The sequence below is a fragment of the Lipotes vexillifer genome, unplaced genomic scaffold (assembly GCF_000442215.2).
Source record: "Lipotes vexillifer unplaced genomic scaffold, Lipotes_vexillifer_v1.1 scaffold584, whole genome shotgun sequence".
In the NCBI taxonomy this organism is placed as follows: Eukaryota; Metazoa; Chordata; class Mammalia; order Artiodactyla; family Lipotidae; genus Lipotes; species Lipotes vexillifer.
The window spans coordinates 2,059,728-2,068,827 of NW_006783036.1; the positions used below are offsets into that span (position 1 = coordinate 2,059,728).

Here is a 9,100-nt window from a genome sequence, read left to right on the forward strand (position 1 = left end):
GGAATCCAAAGATTCTTTTAACAACTTTAATAAAGAGTACCATCAAAAAGATTTAACCTGAAAGGAAACATCTGAAGTGCATTCAAATTCTTAAAAATCTGTGATACAAAACAGTAGGTCAAAAGGTTTACAAGTGCCGGGTGTTGAGTTGACTGTACTACTGGATTAACCACAAACAAGTCACATATTACAAGAGAGCCAATTAAAACATTATCTTCCAAAGGTACAACAGACTGAAGAGAGAGGCTCACTAACCAGCCTTTAGACTGCTTCGACCCAAACTCATTCATTCTAAAGGCATTCTCTTTCTTGACCTTTTTTTTCCCCTTTAAACAAATTCCTCTGAAACACAATGAAAGTTATGGAATCTACTTCCAGAAAAAGAAAAATTCAACTAAACACAAACACACACACACACCAATATAAACATACTTTTATAAAATTCATAAAGCCTGGTTTAAGAATTCCTGCTTTTATGAAATCGCCAGACCTTTTATTTAATCTTACCTTTTATTTAATTTTGTATATCAATGTGTTCTAGATTTTATAAAGAAAGAATTTCTACACTTTTGCTCAAATCTGTGGGGCAGCTACTTTAAAGAAAAATGATGGAATGGTGGGAGGGAAAGACCCAAAGTGTGAACACTATGAATTAGGCAAGACTGAAGGTGGAATTTACATGCTGGGTGGGAACAAGGTGTAATAAACAGGAGGGAGACAGGAATATGATGAAAAGATGGGAGTGACTACCTTTGAGTACACACCTTTTTATACGGTTCTGACTTTTAGAACAATGTTAATGCCACACATAGTCTAAAAGTAAAATAAAGTCAACAAATACGTGTGTGGGGAGGGACCACACATGGAATACAGGCTTGCTGTATTTCAAATAAAAATCAAAAGTCAAAACAGAAATAAAAGAATCTACATTGGGAAAGTAGAATTAAAACTGTCTTTATTCACAGATGACATGATCATCTGTGTAGAAAATCTACACTACCTACAAAAAGTTGCTAGAATAAATGAATTTCAGCACAGTTGCAGGAAACAAGATCAACAGTAAAAAATCAATTCAATTTCTATATATAAGCAATCAAAACCTAAAACGAAAGAATACCCCTATTTAGGGATAGATGTGATAAGACATATACACTGAAAAACTGTAAAACATTTGAGAAAAACTAAAGATCTAAGTAAATGAGGAGATATACCATGTATACGGATCAAAAGACTTAAATATTATTAAGATAGCATTCTCTCCCCAAATTGCTCTACAGATTCAACATAATCCCAATCAAAACCCCAGTATACTTTTTTGTAGAAATTGACAAACATTCTAAAATTCATACAGGAATGCAAAGCACCTAAAATAGCCAAAACAACTTGGAAAAAAACCAAGTTGGAAAACATATACTGCCTGAATCGAAACTAATTGATTACAAAGATCCAGTAATCAAGACAGTGTGGGGCTTCCCTGGTGGCGCAGTGGTTGAGAGTCTGCCTGCTGATGCAGGGGACACGGGTTCGTGCCCCGGTCCGGGAAGAACCCACATGCCGCGGAGCGGATGGGCCCGTGAGCCATGGCCGCTGAGCCTGCGCGTCTGGAGCCTGTGCTCCGCAACGGGAGAGGCCACAACAGTGAGAGGCCAGTGAACCGCAAAAAAAAAAAAAAAAAAGACAGTGTGGTACTGGCACACAGAGAAAGAAATGGAATAGAACGGAGTTCAAAAACAGAACCACACGTATAGGATCAACTGATTTTTCCACAAAAGTGCAAAGGTAAAATTCAGTGGAGATAATCTTTTCAACAAATGATGCCTGAAAAAAATGGATATTCATATTTTTTTAAATTAATGGAGATCTATATACCTCATACAACATACAAAAATTTATTCAAGGGCTTCCCTGGTGGCGCAGTGGTTGAGAGTCCGCCTGCCGATGCAGGGGACACGGGTTCATGCCCCGGTCTGGGAAGATCCCACATGCTGCGGAGCCGCTAGGCCCGTGAGCCATGGCCGTTGAGCCTGTGCGTCTGGAGCCTGTGCTCCGCAATGGGAGAGGCCACAACAGTGAGAGGCCCACAAACCGCAAAAAAAAAAAATTTATTCAAGATTAATGACAGGACTAAATATAAAACCCCAAATTATGAAACTTGTAAAAGAAAACATGAGAAAATTCTTTTTGATCTTAGGTTTAGAAAGATCTTATTAGATATAACACCAAAAGCACAATCCATAAAAGAAAAAACTTCATAAATTGGACTTCATCAAAGGTAAAAATTTCTTTTCAAATAACACTACTGAAGAGATGAAAAGCTAAGCCAAAACTGAGAGAAAATAATTATAAACCACAGATCTGATAGAGACTTGTATCCAGAATATATAAAGAACTCTCAGAACTCAGCAATAAGAAACAACCCATTTGTTAACAAATGGGCAAAAGATTTGAATAAATACCAAAGATGGTATATGGATAGCAAATAAACACATGGAAAGATACTAAAAATCAACGGTCATTAGGGAAAGCCAAATTAAAACCACAAGAGATATCACCACATACCTATTACAAAGTATAAAGTTAAAAAGACTGACAATACCCACAGTTTGGCGATAATGTGGAGAAACCAGAACTTTCTTAAGCTGCTAGTGGGAATGTAAAATTGTACTATCACTTTGGGGGGAAAGCCTATTTCCTAAAATTGTGGTTTTTTCCTAAAATTGTGGTATATCCATTTAATGGAATAAAACTCAACAATAAAAAGGAATGAACTGTTTAGGCACACAATATGAATGGAGCTCAAAATAATTATGCTTGAGTAAAGAGTTACAGATACAGAAGGGGGAGGATAGAAAGAATTCTGAGGTGCTAGACAGAAATAGATGGTTACAGTAAGAGCTTATCATTTTCAGTATAAATAGAAATACAGATGTGTGTATACCTGTATACTTGCACACATAAATACATTTATTTATCCCAGCTTTGTCCACTGCAAGGGTCTAGATACAATGACAACCCAGAAAAAAATGAGCACATTTAGCTCCCAGACGTTGGTCTCTGAATGCCATTCTACAATAAAAGAAACTAGGTCTCCTTGGGAAAATGGTTGATTCCAGGGCTAGGACAGGAAAAGTGCAAGAGACCCTGGAATATTTTGTTATGCCAGGAGGTAGGAAAGTGTTCAAAGAACGATGGAATCTATCTCCCATTGGTGAGATCTGCAATAACTTGAGCAACAAAATAAATGACAGTAATAAAATAATAATCCATAAAGCCATGAAGTAATAAAATAATAACCTGTGAGTCCATACTGACATAGACAAAAGGATAATGTAAAAGGGGAAGGCAAATGAGCCCAGAATAGCCAGGTCAGAGTTGGAAAACTTACACCACTCTACTTTAAAGACTTACTATAGAAAAGTACAGTATTCAAGACAGTGTGGTACTGGTAAAAGAAGAGACACACAGACCAATGGAACAGATGGCAGTCCAGAAATAAACCCATATAAATATGGTCAACTGATTTGCAACAAAGATGCAAAAGTAACTCAATGGAGAAAGCATATTATTCTCAACAAGGCAGGGGTCCCCAACCTTTTTGGCACCAGGGACCTGTTTCCTGGAAGACAATGTTTTCCCCCAGACGGGGGCGGGGGACAGTTCAGGAAGTCATGCGCTCACCTCCTGCTGTGCGGTGCTGGGGGGCTGGGGGACTCCTGCAACAAAGAGTATTTTAAGAATTGGAGGCACTTCCCTGGCAGTCCAGTGGTTAACACTCTGCACTTGCACTGCAGGGGGCGCAGGTTCAATCCCTGGTTGGGGAACTAAGATCCTGCATGCCCTGCCGTGCAGCCAAAGAGTAAAACAAACAAACAAACAAAAAATTGGATCTCCATATGCAAACGAAGTGAAACTCAACCTATACCTCATACCTTACAAAAATATAACTCAAAATGGATCTTAAATATAAATGTAAAACCTAAAACTACAAAATCTTTTAGGAAAAAACATGAGAAAATCTTCATGAACTTGGCTGAGTAAAGAGTTCTTAGATATAACACCAAAAGCACAATCCATAAAAGTTAAAAAATGGTAAATTGAGCTTAATAAAAATTTAGACTGTGAGAAAACATCTGCAAATCACTGTATCTGACAAAGGACTTGTATCCAGAATATATAAAAGATGTTTAAAGTACAATAAGAAAATAACTCGGGGCTTCCCTGGTGGCGCAGTGGTTGAGAGTCTGCCTGCTAGTGCAGGGAACACGGGTTCGGGCCCTGGTCTGGGAGGATCCCACATGCCACGAAGCGACTGGGCCCGTGAGCCACAACTGCTGAGCCTGCGCGTCTGGAGCCTGTGCTCCGCAACAGGAGAGGCCGCGAGAGTGAGAGGCCCGCGCACCGCGATGAGGAGTGGCCCCCGCTTGCCACAGCTGGAGAAAGCCCTCGCACAGAGGCGAGGACCCAACGCAGCCATAAATAAATAAATGAAGCAAACTGCCAACAAGTAAAAATAAACACAATTATTTAAAAAAAAAAAGAAAAAGAAAAAGAAAATAACTCAATTTTTTAAAAAGTGGGCAAAAGATGTGAATAACTATTTCACCAAAGATGGCATATAAGCATATGAGAAGCAACAGCATTAGCCATTAGGGAAATGCAAATTAAAGCCACAGTGAGAAACCAGTGTATACCTATTAGAACTCCTAAAATAAAAGGAATAGATAATACCAAGTACTGACAAGAATAAGGAGAAACTGAAGCTATCATGCAGTGCTGGATCAGTGGATAATGATAAAGTCACTCAAGAAACGTTTTGCAGTTTTAATTAAAGATATAATTATATTTAACAAATGACTGAATCGACAATCCCACTTAGCTATATACCCTATAGAGTTAACCTATGTTCACAATAAAACTTGCACATAATTATATATAGCAGCTTTATTCACAATCATCAAAACCTTGGGAAAAAAACCCAAATGTCCTTCAAGAAGTAAAAGGTTAAACTGGGAAGATTAATACATTGCAATACTACGCAGCATTCAAAATAAATGAACAAAATAAATGAACTATTGATATATGCAGCAACATGGCCATATCTCAAAAGAATATACTCAGTGCCAGTCTCAAAAGGTTACATATTGTATGATTCCATTTATATGACATTCTGGAACAGGTGAAACTATAATGGTAGGGAACAGATCAGTGGGGTTAGGACGGGGAGGAAGGCTACGAGTTGTACGAGGTACTTGTTTGAGGAGATGGAACTGTTCTGTATCCCAGTTGCGCGTGGTGGTTATATGAAACTACACATGCCTTAACACTCACAAATACAGACACCAAAAACCAGTCCATTCTGCTGTATGCAAACTGAAGGACACAAATACAATGAAAACAAAGAAATGTCATTCATTTCTGGACAGACACTGGTGTCTGCTGAAGGTGTCAGTAATTCTGCAGCTGCTCTCCTTGTTTAATATAGTTTTTATTGAGGTGTCATTGATGTACAATATGATATGAGTTACAGTTGTACAACGTAGTGATTCACAACACTCTCCTTGTTTAAAGTTGATTACCAAGTGTTAAAAACCTTCCCTACCTGGAAGGAAGCAGAAGAATGACAAAGAAATTGAAATTACCAATTGCCATCAAGGGCAAAACGAAAGAGAATTCGCACTACCAGTGGGAATGTACAACTACTTTAGACAACGCTGGCAGTGTATAAGAAAGTTGAAGTACGGATACCCTGCAACCCAGCAATCCATTTCTAGATATAATACATATACCAATAGCAATGTTTTTCAAATTGCAGGTCAGGCCAATTTAAATTAAGTTATTGGGTCCTAACCAGCATTAAAAAAAAAAAAAAAAAGAATAAGAATAGAAAACACCAGCATACTGTTTCATTAAGTATGTGTATAAATCACCGGGGGAGACTTTTTTAAAGTTCGTTAAGTACCTGCCCTAGAGATTCCTTAAGATAGGTGTCAACCTGGCTAGGTCATAGCACCCAGTCATTTAATCGAACTCTAATCTAGGTGTTGCCGTGAAGGTATTTAGTAGTTGTGGTTAACATCTACATCAGCTGACTTTAAGTAAAGAAGATAGCCCTCCATATTGTGGGTGGGTTGCATCCACTCAATTAAAAGGCCTTAAGAGGAAAACTTGAGATTTCCCAGAAGAAACTGTGCCTCAAGACTGAAGCCCCAGCTTCTCCTTGTAGGACCTGACCTACAAATTTCACACTGGCTGGGCACCCAGTCACATAAGCCAACAGCTTAAAATAAATGTCTGCACACATACCCCTACACCCCGGCTCTGTTTCTCTGGAGAACTCTAAGATGGATGCTCACTACAGCGCTGTTTATGGCACTGTGATACAGCAAAATCTTCAAAGTCCATCAACAGGAATCAGCTAAATCATAGTATGGATATTCAAAGAAATCAAATACAGAAAATACAACAGTCTAGGGACTTCCCTGGTGGGCCAGTGGCTAAGACTCTGTGCTCCCAATGCAGGGGGCCCGGGTTCGATCCCTGGTCAGGGGATGCCGCAACTAAGAGTTTGAATGCTGCAACTAAAAAACGATCCCGCACGTGGCAATGAAGATTCTGCGTTCCGCAGCTAAGACCCGGCACAGCCAAATAAATAAATATTTGAAAAAAGAAAAAGAAAGAGAGAAAGGAAAAAAGGAAGGAAGGAAGGAAAGAGAAAATACAACAGTCTAGCAGTTCTTCAAAAGGTTAAACAGTTACCATAACCCAGTAATTCCATTCCTATGTATATAGCCCAGCAAAATGAAAACATATGTCCATATAAAAACTTGTATATAGGGACTTCCCTGGTGGCACAGTGGTTAAGAATCCGCCTGCCAATGCAGGGGACATGGGTTCCAGCCCTGGTCTGGGAAGATCCCACATGCCATGTAGCAACTAAGCCCATGCTCACAACTACTGAGCCCATGTGCCACAACTACTGAAGCCCACGCACCTAGAGCCCGTGCTCCACAACAAGAGAAGCCACCGCAATGAGAAGCCCGCACACCACAACAAAGAGTAGCCCCCGCTCGCTGCAACTAGAGAAAGTCCGTGGGCAGCCACGAAGACCCAACACGGCCAATAAAAAAATAAACAAATAAATAAATGAAACTTGCATACAAATGTTCATAGTACTACTCATAAGCGCCAAAAGGTGGAAACAATCCAAATGTACATCAACTGAATAAGCTAAATTTAGTATATCCATATAATGAAATATTATATTGCCATAAAAAGGAATGAAGTATTAATCCATGCTCGGTATGGATAAAACCTGAAATCATCATGTTAAGTGAAAGCAGCCCTGTCACACACACACAAAAGACATATTATACAATTCCATTTATATGAAATGCCCAGAATAGGCAAGTCTATACACACAGAAAGTAAATTAGTGGTCGCTAGAGGGTGTGGGGTGTTTGGGCGAAATGGAGAGTGACTGTTAATGGGTAGAGAATTTCTTTATGGGATGATAAGAATGGTCTAAAATTGATTGTAGTGACAGCTGCAGAACTCTGTGAATATACTGAAAACAACTGAATCGTACATTTTAAACAAGTGAATTGTACATTCTGTGAATTATATCTCAGTAAAGCCATTATTAAAAAAGTGAGAACACCTGTTTTGTTTCTAGCATGTGTATTTCTTTATGAGTAAATGAATTAAAAAGCAAAAAATATCAAACTGTAGGTAAGAAAAACCACCCAGTAAATTTAAATAGTGGACAAATCCTAGGAAAGAAGTGGGAGCACTGAATTGAGAGGAAAAAATGAAATTTGTGCTTTTTGCTCCACATACTTCCTTATTGTTTGGATTTTCTTCATAAGAATGCATTCAAATACTACTTACACGATTAAATTCTCTTTTAAAGAAAAACAGTAAGGGAATTTATTTAAAACTTGTGAAGAATTATTTCATGATTATAATTTTATATCTCTTATGCTCATTTCCTAAAAAAGTGGAAAACCTGTACAGATTATTTACAAAGAGTAAACTAAATATATCTTCAGAATTAAAGAACTCTGAGCTCTTACAATGACATCCACTGTAATGGAAATAAAGGAAAGCAAAAATCACACTCAGTTTCAGTAAATTTGATCTCACTCTTACAATTTCATAGTATTGGGTTAGACAAAAAGTTCGTTCTGTGTTTTCCGTTAAGATGGCTCTAGTAGCGCTTACTCGTCTTTAACTTCATTCGAAACAATTTTGTTAGATTGTATAGTGACAGCTATCATATCAGTGTGCATTTAAAAAGAAAAATCAAAATTGGTGAACTTGAGGGCTTCCCTGTTGGCACAGTGGTTAAGAGTCTGCCTGCCAATGCAGGGGACATGGGTTCGAGCCCTGGTCTGGGAGGATCCCACATGCCGCGGAGCAGCTAGGCCCGTGCGCCGCAACTACTGAGCCTGCGCGTCTGGAGGCTGTGCTCCGCAACGGGAGAGGCCGTGACAGTGAGGCCCGCGCACCGCGATGAAGAGTGGCCCCCGGGGCGGTGGAAAGATGGCGGAGGAGTAAGACGCGGAGATCACCTTCCTCCCCACAAATACACCAGAAATACATCTACATGTGGAACAACTCCTACAGAACACCTACTGAATGCTGGCAGAAGACCTCAGACCTCCCCAAAGGCAAGAAACTCCCCACGTATCTGGGTAGGGCAAAAGAAAAAATTAATTAAAAACAGAGACAATAGAATAGGGACGGCACCTGCACCAGTGGGAGGGAGCTGTGAAGGAGGAAAGGTCTCCACACACTAGGAAGCCCCTTCGCGGGCAGAGATTGCGGGAGGCGGAGCGGGGAGCTTCGGGGCCGCGGGGGAGAGCGCAGCAACGGGGGCGCGGAGGGCAAAGCGGAGAGACTCCCGCACAGAGGATGAGCGCTGACCGGCACTCACCAGCCCGAGAGGCTTGTGTGCTCACCCGCCGAGGCGGGAGGGGCTGTGAGCTGAGGCTCTGTTTCGGTTTCGGTCGGAGCTCAGGGAGAGGACTGGGGTTGGCGCCTTGAACATAGCCCGAAGGGGTTAGTGCGCCACGGCTAGCCGGGAGGGAGTCAGGGGAAA

At 40.2% G+C, this 9,100-nt stretch overlaps 1 protein-coding gene across 1 annotated transcript in view; it reads right to left on the reverse strand.

The window, feature by feature from the left end:
- The window catches only part of RCOR1 (REST corepressor 1), a 126,116-nt gene that overhangs the window by 40,522 nt on the left and 76,494 nt on the right, over positions 1–9,100 (reverse strand). The window lies entirely within an intron of this gene.